This window comes from Halichoerus grypus, chromosome X, assembly GCF_964656455.1.
Source record: "Halichoerus grypus chromosome X, mHalGry1.hap1.1, whole genome shotgun sequence".
Taxonomy (NCBI): Eukaryota; Metazoa; Chordata; class Mammalia; order Carnivora; family Phocidae; genus Halichoerus; species Halichoerus grypus.
The window spans coordinates 49,534,272-49,546,179 of record NC_135727.1 but is presented as its reverse complement, the minus strand read 5'-3'; the positions used below and the strand labels follow the sequence as shown (position 1 = coordinate 49,546,179).

The 11,908-nt window shown below is 38.3% G+C and overlaps 1 pseudogene; it reads right to left on the bottom strand.

The window, feature by feature from the left end:
- Positions 1-5,708: 5,708 nt before the first annotated feature.
- On the bottom strand, positions 5,709-6,814 carry LOC144380454 (high mobility group protein B1 pseudogene; annotated as a pseudogene).
- Between the last annotated feature and the right edge of the window lie 5,094 nt (positions 6,815-11,908).

The window sequence follows — 11,908 nt, the reverse complement described above, 5'->3', positions numbered from 1 at the left end:
TTGTATATATGGACCACATCTTCTTTATCCATTCATCTGTTGAAGTGCATCTCAGCTCTTTCCAGTTTGGCAATTGTGGACATTGCTGCTATGAACATTGGGGTGCATATGGCCCTTCTTTTCACTACATCTGTGTCTTTGGGGTAAACAGCCAGTACTGCAACTGCTGGGTCATAGGGTAGCTCTATTTTTAAATTTTTGAGGCACCTCCACACTGCTTTCCAAAGTGGCTGTACCAACTTGCATTCCCACCAACAGTGTAAGAGGGTTCCCCTTTCTCCACAACCTCTCCAACATTTGTTGTTTCTTTCCCTGTCCATTTTTGCCATTCTAACTGGTGTAAGGTGGTATCTCAATGTGGTTTTGATTTGAATTTCCCTGATAGTTAATGATGATGAACATTTTTTCATGTCTCTGTTAGCCATTTGTATGTCTTCTTCAGAGAAGTATCTTTTCATGTCTTCTGCCCATTTTTTGACTTGATTATTTGTTTTTTGGGTGTTGATTTTGAGAAGTTCTTTATTGAACTTGGATACCAGCCCTTTATCTGTGGTGTCATTTGCAAATATCTACTCCCATTCTGTGGGTTGCCTTTTTGTTTTGTTGACTGTTTCCTTTGCTGTGCAGAAGCTTTTTATCTTGATGAAGTCCCAAAAGTTCATTTTTGCTTTTGTTTCACTAGCTTTTGGAGATGTATCTTGAAAAAAGTTGCTGTGGCCGATGTCAAAGAGGTTACTGCCTATGTTCTCCTCTAGGATTTTGATGTATTCCTGTCTCATAGTGAGGTGTTTCATCCATTCTGAGTTTATCTTTGTGTAGGGTGTTAGTGAATGGTCGAGTTTCATTCTTCTGCATGTGGCTGTCCAATTTTCCCAGCACCATTTATTGAAGAGACTGTCTTTTTTCCATTGCATCTTTTTTCCTGCTTTGTCGAAGATTATCTGACCATAGAGTTGAGGGTCCATATCTGGACTCTCTATTCTGTTTCATTGGTCTATATGTCTGTTTTTGTGCCAGTACCATGCTGTCTTGGTGATCACAGCTTTGTAATATAACTTGAAATCCAGCAACATGATGCCCCCAGTTTTGTTTTTCTTTTTCAACATTTCCTTGGCGATTCGGGGTCTTTTCTGATTCCATACAGATTTTAGGTTTCTTTGTTCCAGCACTTTGAAAAATGTCATTGGAATTTTGATTGGGATGGCATTCAAGGTATAGATTGCTCTGGGTAGCATAGACATTCTAACAATGTTTATTCTTCCGATCCATGAGCATGGAATATTTTTCCATCTTTTTGTGTCTTCTTCAATTTCTTTCATGAGGGTTCTGTAGTTCTTAGAGTATAGATCCTTTACCTCTTTGGTTAGGTTTATTCCGAGGTATCTTATGGTTTTTGGTGCTATTGTAAATGGAATCGTTTCTCTAATTTCTCTTTCTACAGTTGCATTGTTAGTGTATAAGAAACCAACTGATTTCTGTGCATTGATTTTGTATCCTGCCACATTACTGAATTTCTGTATGAGTTCTAGTAATTTGGGAGTGGAGTCTTTTGGGTTTTCCACATAAAGTATCATGTCATCTATGAAAAGAGAGAGTTTGACTTCTTCTTTGCCAATTTGAATACATTTATTTCTTTTTGTTGTCTGATTGCTGTTGCTAGGACTTCTAGTACTATGTTGAACAATAGCGGCGAGAGTGGGCATCCTTGATGTGTTCCTGATCTTAAGGGAAAGGCTCTCAACTTTTCCCCATTGAGGATGATATTCGCTGTGGGTTTTTCATAGATGGATTTTATGAACTTGAGGAATGTTCCCTCTATCCCTATGCTTTGAAGAGTTTTAATCAGGAAAGGATGCTGTATTTTGCCAAATGCTTTTTCTGCATCAATTGAGAGGACCACATGGTTCTTCTCTCTCCTCTTATTAATGTGTTCTATCACATTGATCGATTTGTGAATGTTGAACCACCCTTGCATCCCGGGGATAAATCCCACTTGGTCGTGGTGGATGATCCTTTTAATGTATTGTTGGATCCTATTAGCTAGGATTTTGTTGAGGATTTTGGAATCCATATTCATCAGGGATATCAGTCTGAAATTCTCCTTTTTGATGGGGTCTTTGCCTGATTTGGGGATTAAGGTAATGCTGGCCTCATAGAATGAGTCTGGAAGCTTTCCTTCTGTTTCTATTTTTTGAAACAGCTTCAGGAGAATAAGTATTATTTCTTCTTTGAATGTTTGGTAGAAACCCCAGGGAATCCATCAGGCCTTGGACTCTTGTTTTTTGGGAGGGTTTTTTTTTTGGGGGGGGAGGTTTTTGATCACTGCTTCAATCTCGTTACTGGTTATTGGCCTATTCAGGTTGTCAATTTCTTCCTGTTTCAGTCTTGGCAGCTTATAGGTTTCCAAGAAGGCCTCCATTTCATCCAGATTGCTCAGTTTCTTGACATATAGTTGTTGATAATAATTTCTAATAATTGTTTCTATTTCCTTGGTGTTAGTCCTGATCTCTCCCCTTTCATTCATCATTTTATTAATTTGGGTCCTTTCTCTTTTCTTTTGGATAAGTCTGGCCAGTCGTTTATCGATCTTATTAATTCTGTCAAAGAACCAGCTTCTAGTTTCGTTGATCTGATCTACTGTGTTTCTGGTTTCTATTTCATTGATCTCTGCTCTACTCTTAATTATTTCTCTTATAATGCATGGCTTAGGGATTGTTTGTTCCTTTTTCTCTAGTTCTTTTAGGTGTAGACTTAATTGGTGAATTCGGGATTTTTCTATTTTTTTTGAGTGAGGCTTGGATGGCTATGTATTTCCCCCTTAGGACCACCTTTGCAGTATCCCATAGGTTTTGGAGTGATGTGTTTTCGTTCTCATTGATTTCCATGAATTGTTTAAGTTCTTCTTTGATTCCCTGGTTGACTCAAACATTCTTGAGCAGACTGGTCTTTAGCTTCCAAGTGTTTGAATTTCTACCAACTTTTTTCTTGTGATTGAGTTCCAGTTTTAAAGCATTGTGGTCTGAGAATATGCAGGGAATAATCTCAATCTTTTGGTATCGGTTGAGACCTGATCTGTGACCCAGTATGTGGTCTATTCTGGAGAAAGTTTCACGTGCGCTTGAGAAGAATGAATATTTTGTTGTTTTAGGGTGGAATGTTCTGTATATATCTATGAGGTCCATCTGGTCCAGTGTATCATTCAAAGCTCTTATTTTTTTGTTGGTTTTCTGCTTAGATGATCTGTCTATTGCTGAGAGTGGAGTATTGAGATCTCCTACAATTAACGTATCAATATGACTCTATTTTTGTTAACAGTTGGCTTATGTAGATGGCTGCTCCCATGTCGGGGGCATAGATAACAATTTACAATTGTTAGATCTTCTTGTTGGATAGACCCTTTAAGAATGATATAGTGTCCTTCTGTGTCTCTAACTACAGACTTTAGTTTAAAATCTAATTTGTCTGATATAAGAATTGCTACCCCAGCTTTCTTTTGAGGTCCACTGGCATGGATGATGGATTTCCATCCCTTCACTTTCAGTCTGGATGTATCTTTAGGTTCAAAATGAGTCTCTTGTAGACAGCATATGGATGGGTCCTGTCTTCTTTTCCAATCCGCAACCCTGTGCCATTTTATGGGAGCAATTAGGCCATTCACGTTGAGAGTGATTATTGAAAGATACGAATTAATTGTCATTATGTTACCTGTGAAGATGTTTTTATAGATTGTTTTTATAGATTGTTCCTGTAAATTTCTGTTGTAGATCACTTGGGGTCTTTCTCCTTTTATAGAACCCCCCTTAATTTTCTTGCAAGGTCAGTTTAGTCGTCACATATTCCCTCAGTTTCTGCTGGTCTTGGAAGCTCTGCATCTCTCCATCCATTCTAAATGACAGCCTTGCTGGATAAAGTATTCTTGGCTTCATGTTTAGTATCCTGAATATGTCTAGCCAGGCCTTTCTGACTTGCCAGGTCTCTGCAGATAGGTCTGACGTTATTCTGATGTTCCTCCCTCTGTACGTAAGGAGTCTCTTCCCCCTAACTGCCCTTAAGATGGTTTCCTTGGTTCTAAGATTTGCAAGTTTTACTATTACATGCCGGGGTGTTGGCCTGTTTTCCTTGATCTTGGGAGGGGTCTTCTCTGCCTCTAGGATGTGAATGTTTGTTTCATTCCCCAGATTAGGGAAGTTCTCAGCTACGATTTGCTCAAATATATCTTCTAGTCCTCTCTCTCTCCACTCCTTCCGGGATTCCAATGATTCTGACATTGGAACACTTCATGGTGTCACCTATTTCTCTGAATCTATTTTCATGGATTCTTAGTTGTTTTTCCCTGGCCTCCTCTTTTCCCTTTTTATCTATTAAATTGTCTTCCAGGTCACTAATTCGTTCTTCTGCCTCACTTACCCTAGCTGTTAGATTATCTAGATAGATTGCATCTCATTGATAGCATTTTTAAATTCTGCCAATTCAGCTTTCATTTCTGCCCTTAGAGACTCTATGTTGCCATTAATTGATTTCTTCATTCTAGCCATTGTCTTCACAATTGCTAGCCTGAATTCCATCTCCAACATCTTGGCTATATCTGCATCCATTTGTAAATCTGCAGCATAAGTCATAATCTCTGAGTCTTTCCTATTTTGGAGGTTCCTCCTCCTACTCATTCTGTTGATGGGTGGTTGAGGGAATGTATAGAGTCCAAATTATTGACCAGAACCCAAGCAAGATGCACCTGTTTTCTTGGGACCTTAGGGTTGCTGGCCTCTTGTTTTCCCAGGCTGTCTTCTGGGGGAGGGTCCTGGCACACTGTTACTCAGGCAACCCTGTTTGGGCAGAGTTGCCCTGCCCACCTTTGGTGGGGGATGGGCTCAGTGGGAATCAGTTTTGGGGGGCTTTTGTTCTCTGGTGGCTTTCCCTGAGGTTTTCTGCCTCTCTTCTGAGAGTCAGAGCAGAAGAGACCGTTTCCAACCCTCCGCCTCAGAGCAGAGAGACCTCAGTCTGTTCTTCAGTGAGCTCTCCAGGCTACACTGTCTCCGTTTCTGTCCAGCTGCTATAAACTGCAGCGTCCTGGGTTGTGCACCCCTCCGCAGCACTCCCAGTCCTGCCTCCAGGTCGGGGCACGTCTCTGCCCTTTGTGCTTCTAAAATCGCCAGCCGTTCCCAGTTCGTAGGCGTGACCCTGCTGCTCGGGTTTCCATCCTGGGGGCAGCCCTAAAGTCCTTTCCCTGCCGCTACCGATCTGTGAGTCTGTGCCCCGTCCCCAGAGCAAGAGGCTGTCGCTCACTGGCGGTGTAGGATCCCCATGGCCAGGCTCCCTCCTGCTGCCATTATCCTCTGATATCTTCCTATGGAATCATGGCTCCCCGCTTTGTACCTCGAAACCAACTGCCTGTGATATTTTGTTTGTAGAGATCCAGATCTTCTTACATCTCAGGCTGATTTCGTGGGTGCTCAGAGTGGTCAGGTAGATATCCAGCTCAATTCTGGGGACCAGTTGTAATAGGGTTCCCTACTCCTCTGCCATCTTTTCGGCCTCCTAGGTAAAATCATTTTATACAAATGAATTTTTAATCATGGCTTTTTGGGTTGAAAATACTGTTATATAAAGTTTATCTGTATTACATGGTAGCACATGCACACACACAACCACACAGGCACACACAGAATCACACAAATATTTTTTAAAGATTGATTGATTTCTGAGTCAACAAAACAGCTGCAACTTTTTTTTTTTTTTTTTTTGCAATTACAGAGTGGTATTCAGTTAACAGAACAACAATTATTTCATAGAAGCTGCATCAGAGACAACTGAAGATGAAAACCTAACATCCCCATATATAACTAATTTGTGCTGTGCACCAACAAGAAACTGCTTTAAATTCTCATGCCAATTTATAACCCCCATACTGTATCAGGCAAGGTTAGTGGCTATTGAAAATACCAGGACAGGGCTATCTAATGACATATTCGGTAGTGTGTTAACTATACAAAAAAAAAAAAAGACACTGTACAGTTTAAAAACCAATCTTATGCAGCTTTACATTTTAATTTTTTTTTCTTTAAAAGGAGTGACTTGTGTATGGGGGGTTAAATGCTTTATAGACAAGGAAAAAAAAAACTGCACTAGAACCAACTTATTCATCATCATCATCTTCTTCATCTTCATCTTCTTCATCTTCCTCATCTTCTTCCTCTTCCTTCTTTCTCTTGCTCTTTTCAGTCTTGACAACTCCCTTTTTTGTCACATCGTCTTTCCTTTAGCTCTGTATGCAGCAGTATCCTTTTCATATTTTTCCTTCAGCTTAGCAGCGTTCTTTTCATAAAGCTGCTTGTCATCTGCGACAGTGTTATTCTACATCTCTCCCAGTTTCTTTGCAACATCACCAATGGATAGGCCAAGATGTTCTCCTTTGATTTTTGGGTGATACTCAGAACAAAACAAAAGAAAGGCTGAAGGAGGCCTCTTGGGTGCATTGGGATCCTTGAACTTCTTTTTTGTTTCCCCTTTAGGGGAGATATAAGTTTTCATTTCTCTTTCACAACTGGCCTTGTCTGCCTTTGCCATGTCTTCAAATTTTCCTTTCTTTTTAGCAGACATGGTCTTTCTGAGCACTTCTTAGAAAACTTAGAAGTTGACTGTAGCATCTGGGTGCTTCTTCTTGTGCTCTTCTTGGCAAGTTTGCACAAAGAATGCATATGATGACATTTGCCTCTCGGCTTCTTAGGATCTCCTTTGCCCATGTTTAATTATTTTCCTCAGCAAGGCACAGGGTTGCCCAGTGCCCATCTGGTTCTCACTTGCCCCAGCGCTGTCTCTATGGAGCTCAATGTACTTCAATCTACTTATTTATTTTTGAGAGAGAGAGAGAGAAAGCATGACTGCAAGGGGGAGGGGCAGAAGGAGAGGGAGAGAGAGGTTATCAAGCAGAATCCCTACTGAGGGCAGAGCCTGACTTGGGGCTCGATCTCACGACCCCGAGATTATGACCTGAGTCAAAATCAAGAGTCAGAAACTTAACCAAGTGAGCCACCCAGGAGCCCCCCCACAATTTTTAGAAGACTGACCATGTAAATTATCTTTGTAGGTAGCAAACTAAGATTTCTTCTTAACTGGAGTTGAATTTTCTAAGACTAACACTTGCTGGGGCCTGTTTACTTTTAACAAATTACTTTCCAGAAAGTAGAAACCAATATTCCAGAATTATGTGGCCACTGCATCATGTGTCTAAATTTACAGTTTATGAAATAGGGACCTGGGGAGTCTCAGCTCAAGGAGGAATAGAACAAATACTAGCATCAAGGCCTACCAGTCCAAAGCTCTTCCTTTCTACTGTGTGCTAGTGCTTCCATTCTCTACTATCATATCTTTTTGTTTATTCAGAGGACGGCTTCCTCATGCTCTTTGATTTGATTGAGACCCACAGTACTGGCAAGCCAAATTCACTAAGTTGTTTTCTCCTGTAGTACATATAACAAAGCAGAATGTTTAAATGAACCATCTTACCAATCTCTTTAAAACCTCTGGTGTCAGAAATACTATTTCAAGCTTGTTTCATTCAAGATGTGTTAAATTCAAAGAGAAGTGTGTAAGATCACAGGATGGGGTTAAGACACCCTAAAGGGATATGCACTGACTTTTCTTCAGTTCACATGGAGAGTAATACCAGTTATCCTGACTTGAATAAAAATAACACTGTAATTAATGAAAAGAAGTATTTTGCTTGGGACCTAGAATTGACTGTGATCTCCATCCTGTGAGTGTTTGATTTGTCAGACTTTAAAGCAAAAATGTGTACAAAGGGACACCTGGGTGGCTCAGTCGGTTAAGTGTCTGCCTTCGGCTCAGGTCATGATCCTAGGATCCTGGGATTGAGTCCTGCATTGGGCTAAGTGCTCAGCGGGGAGCCTGCTTCTCCCTCTGCCTGTTTCTCCCTCTGCCTGCCACTCCCCCTGCTTTTGCTCTCTTTCTCTCTCTGACAAATAAATAAATAAAATCTTAAGAAAAAATTGTGTTACAAAAAGTAAAGTGCCTAAGTTTAAGAGTAGAATAAAAATTTCGTCTTATATTTGTATTGTGCTATACAGTTTTTAAAAGCAATTCCAAAAGTCTTTTTTATATTTTTGGAACCTCATAACAGCCATGTGAGATAGGCAGCACAGGTGTGTTTTTCATAGGCAATGCAAGTTTTGTTGTTGTTGTTGTTGTTTAAAGATAGTACAGCTTAAACCCAGGGAACACTGAACCAATTTGGTAGTAAGTGGCTGTAACAGGACTAGGATCTAAGTCCTCTCACTTGTGATTCAGTATGCTTTCTAATATTATTTATATTTCTTAATTAAAGTAAATAATCTCCATTATCAATGTTTTCATGTTCCAACTACAGATCTATAGATAACTGCATTAATAGGAATGGTACATAAAACTCTATAATTCAAAACTGAATGTAGATGACCTATTAAGTAGAAGCTACAACTTTTTGAAAGATTTATTTATTTACTTATTTGAGAGAGAGAGAGAGAGCATGTACTTATGAGCAGGGGGAGGGGCAGAGGGAGAGGAAGAGAGAGAAAATCTCAAGCAGACTTCCCGCTGAGCATGGAGCCCAATGTGAGGCTCCATCTCATGACCCTGAAATTATGACCTGAGCCTAAATCAAGAGTCAAATGCTTAACTGACTGAGCCACTAAGGTGCCCCAGAAGCTACAAATTTTATCGAAGAGCTATCATATGTATATTCCTTTTTATGGGACCCAAAATGCCAAGGAATCTTGAATAATTGTTATAAGTTTTGCCATGTGAGATCCAACATATACAGAGATTTGGGTCATTAGAGTGAAGTTGATTTTGAAAATGAAAGGAGAGAGAAAATGAGAGAGAGTTTTAATAACCCATGGTGCAGCAAAAACTGTCAGGAATGACTTATCAGTTTTATCCAGGAAAGTCAAAAAGAAGACAACATGTAGAAATCAAAAGTAAACAAGTCCACAGATCCTCTACTCTCATTTAAGAATACCCACTTGAGATTCAGCAATAATTATCTAGAGATTCTGCTCCTTATATGTTAGCGGTTTAGTTGATTTAAAAGAAAAGGTGCTACTCTTCTTGGGTTTTTAGGGAACCAGTAAAAATTAAATTGAACTATAACATGGGAGTTATAGCCCCTGGTATAAATGAGGAAGTGAGAAGTAGACTTTGAGCTATTATTGTTAGAAAGGCATATGTAAATATGATACAGAGCACAAGATTTAAAAAACAAAGAGTTCACTTTGGGCTCAGTAAATAAGATCAATGACAAGAAAAAGGGAAAATTCACCTCCTATGTGCTCTCATAGCATAATGGATTCTCCCGTTACCTCTTCATACTTAATCCTCTTATTTGTCTGCCATTCCGAACAGATTGGAAAATCTGTGAGGCCATGAAACATGTCCATATTGTTCTCTGCTTTATCCTTAATGCCTTGTATGGTGCCAGACATACTGTAAGATTTCAAACATACCTGTTAATGGAAAGAAGGGAGGAAAAAAGGAAGAGAGGCAGGACAGAGGGTTGGAAAAGGGGAGGAAAGAATGGATGGTGAGAGAGACCTAGAAGAGAAACAAATTCACCTGAGACTGGTATTGTTATACTTAATTGCATCTATACAATATATCTGCTTAAATGTTTACTCTTCTTGATTGGAATGTAGACCAAACAGCATTAAAATATTATGCCATGTACTTTTCTGCATGTATGATTCAATAAAGAGTAAAAATGTGCCTTTGAAAAAAATCCTATAAAATATATTTAAATTACAGACTCATAGGGGGCACTATTTTTTTAAATGAATTTTCCCTGCAGTAACTTTAAACTTCAAGTTTTTTCCTATAATAATATGTTAATGCCTGCTCTAAGAATATGCCACCAGTTTCCTATAGACATTCCATTCTATATTCAGAAATAAGCTTAACATTCCAAAATATGAAGCCAGTTCTGCTCTTCTATCTACCAATGACTATGGAGAACTTGATAGGCTCTTTCACTTTTTCTCCCTCATGTGCTTCAGATGCACTGAGACTTAAATGAAAATCATGTACTTATCTATTTCTCTTTGTCTCTGTTTATAGTTCTATTGGTAAGGTTGTTTTCATCTATCAGATAGTTCACAACTTTTACTTTGGAACTGAGAAGCTGCTTGTGTATATAAAATATGAGGTCAAAAGCAAAGTTTTGAGTAAGTAGCTAGGGCTTTGAAATTATTGCAACACCCAGCAGAACTAGGAAGTCAAGACATGTTGGTTTCCCAGTTCCTTGGTCCAAGAAAAACATTGATTTGACTTATAGGGAGCTAAGCTGAAGAATATTGGAAGTGATTATTTTTCCTCCTTCTGTGATATTGAAATTAAAATGTGCTCATTTCCAGAAGCCACTTCATATAACTCATGTTAAGTAATCATACCAAATTCCAACACTTACTAACTCAGATTCTTTCACTAGTCCTTTTAAGGCTAGTTTCCTCATGGGATTTAATAATTGTGTTTTAAAAATCACCAGCTATAAATACAGTTAGCTTCATGAGTATATTCAAACTTTAAGCATTTAAAAATAGTTGTTACAGAACATCATATTTTTAAAAAGATTTTATTTATTTATTTGAGTGAGCAAGGTGGAGGGAAGAAAATGAGCAGGGGGGTGGGCAAAGGGAGAAGCACATTCCCTGCTGAGCAAGGAGCCTGATGCGGGCTCCATCCCAGGACCCTGAGATCATGACCTGAGCCAAAGATAGCCACTCAACCAACTGAGCCACCCAGGTGCCCCCAGAATATCATATTTTAAAGTTATGTTTAGCTATTTTTGGAAAATACCAAACATATGCAAAAGTAGAGGGAATAGTGTTCCAGTCACCTAAACCCCCAAAACTTTAATAGCCCTCTTGGTTCATCTATACTTCCACTCATTCCACTCCTTTTTGCCCAGGGATCATCAAAACTTTAAATAAAGTGTGTTCAACTACTTTAAAATTATATTTTCCCAAAGATGAGTATTTAAAACCATGGTAACAAAATGTATAATGTGACAAATTACATGCACTTATACCTTAGATGAATATTAAGGTGATTACATTGCAGCAATAAGTTATAGACTTTAATGTAGCATTTGTTACAATACAATAAAATTAACATATAGAAATATTACATATACAAATTCACAAACAAGTATATATGAAATATTTACATCTTCTATAGTTCTGTTTTTAGATCTCAACTTTTTCTTTAAGGTCAACTGATTCTCAATGCCTGCTTTTGATGTAAAAATAATTATTAAGCCTTTCAAGATCATGCCTTTTAAAATATATTAAATAGCTTATCCAAAGACATGGACATGGTCAAAAACAGAAACATAATTGATATTAAAGAGCTTCCAAACTCAAATACTCTAGTCAGACCACTGTAATAGTTCTCTTGTCATTACAGTTATCAGGAAAGGTGCCTGATGACTTTCTGTTTTGATATTCCAAGGACTAAATTATTATTATTTACTCTATAGACATATCAGGTGGGAATGCTTTTTTTTTTAGCAATATCTCATTAATTATTTGGAAATAAGAGGGAGAAAATATGAGAAAGTTTTAAAAAAACATTTGTAGAAGCCAATTATAGAAGAAGAAAAACAATATTATATCATTATGCAGTTATGTTAAAGCACTTTACAAAATTCACTGGGTACATAGTATATTTTATTTAGGTTCTATGATAAATAGTCTAGAAAGATTAAGTAAGAGGTACTTTTTGTGTAGTTAATGACAGATAAGCTATGTTCCCAGTCAAAGAAAGAACAGTTTAAAAGCACATGGTATATTTAAGGCCAATGAGAAGACTTTATCTCTACAATCTTTTATTGGAAATCATTGTGAAGATTTCTTCATAATGG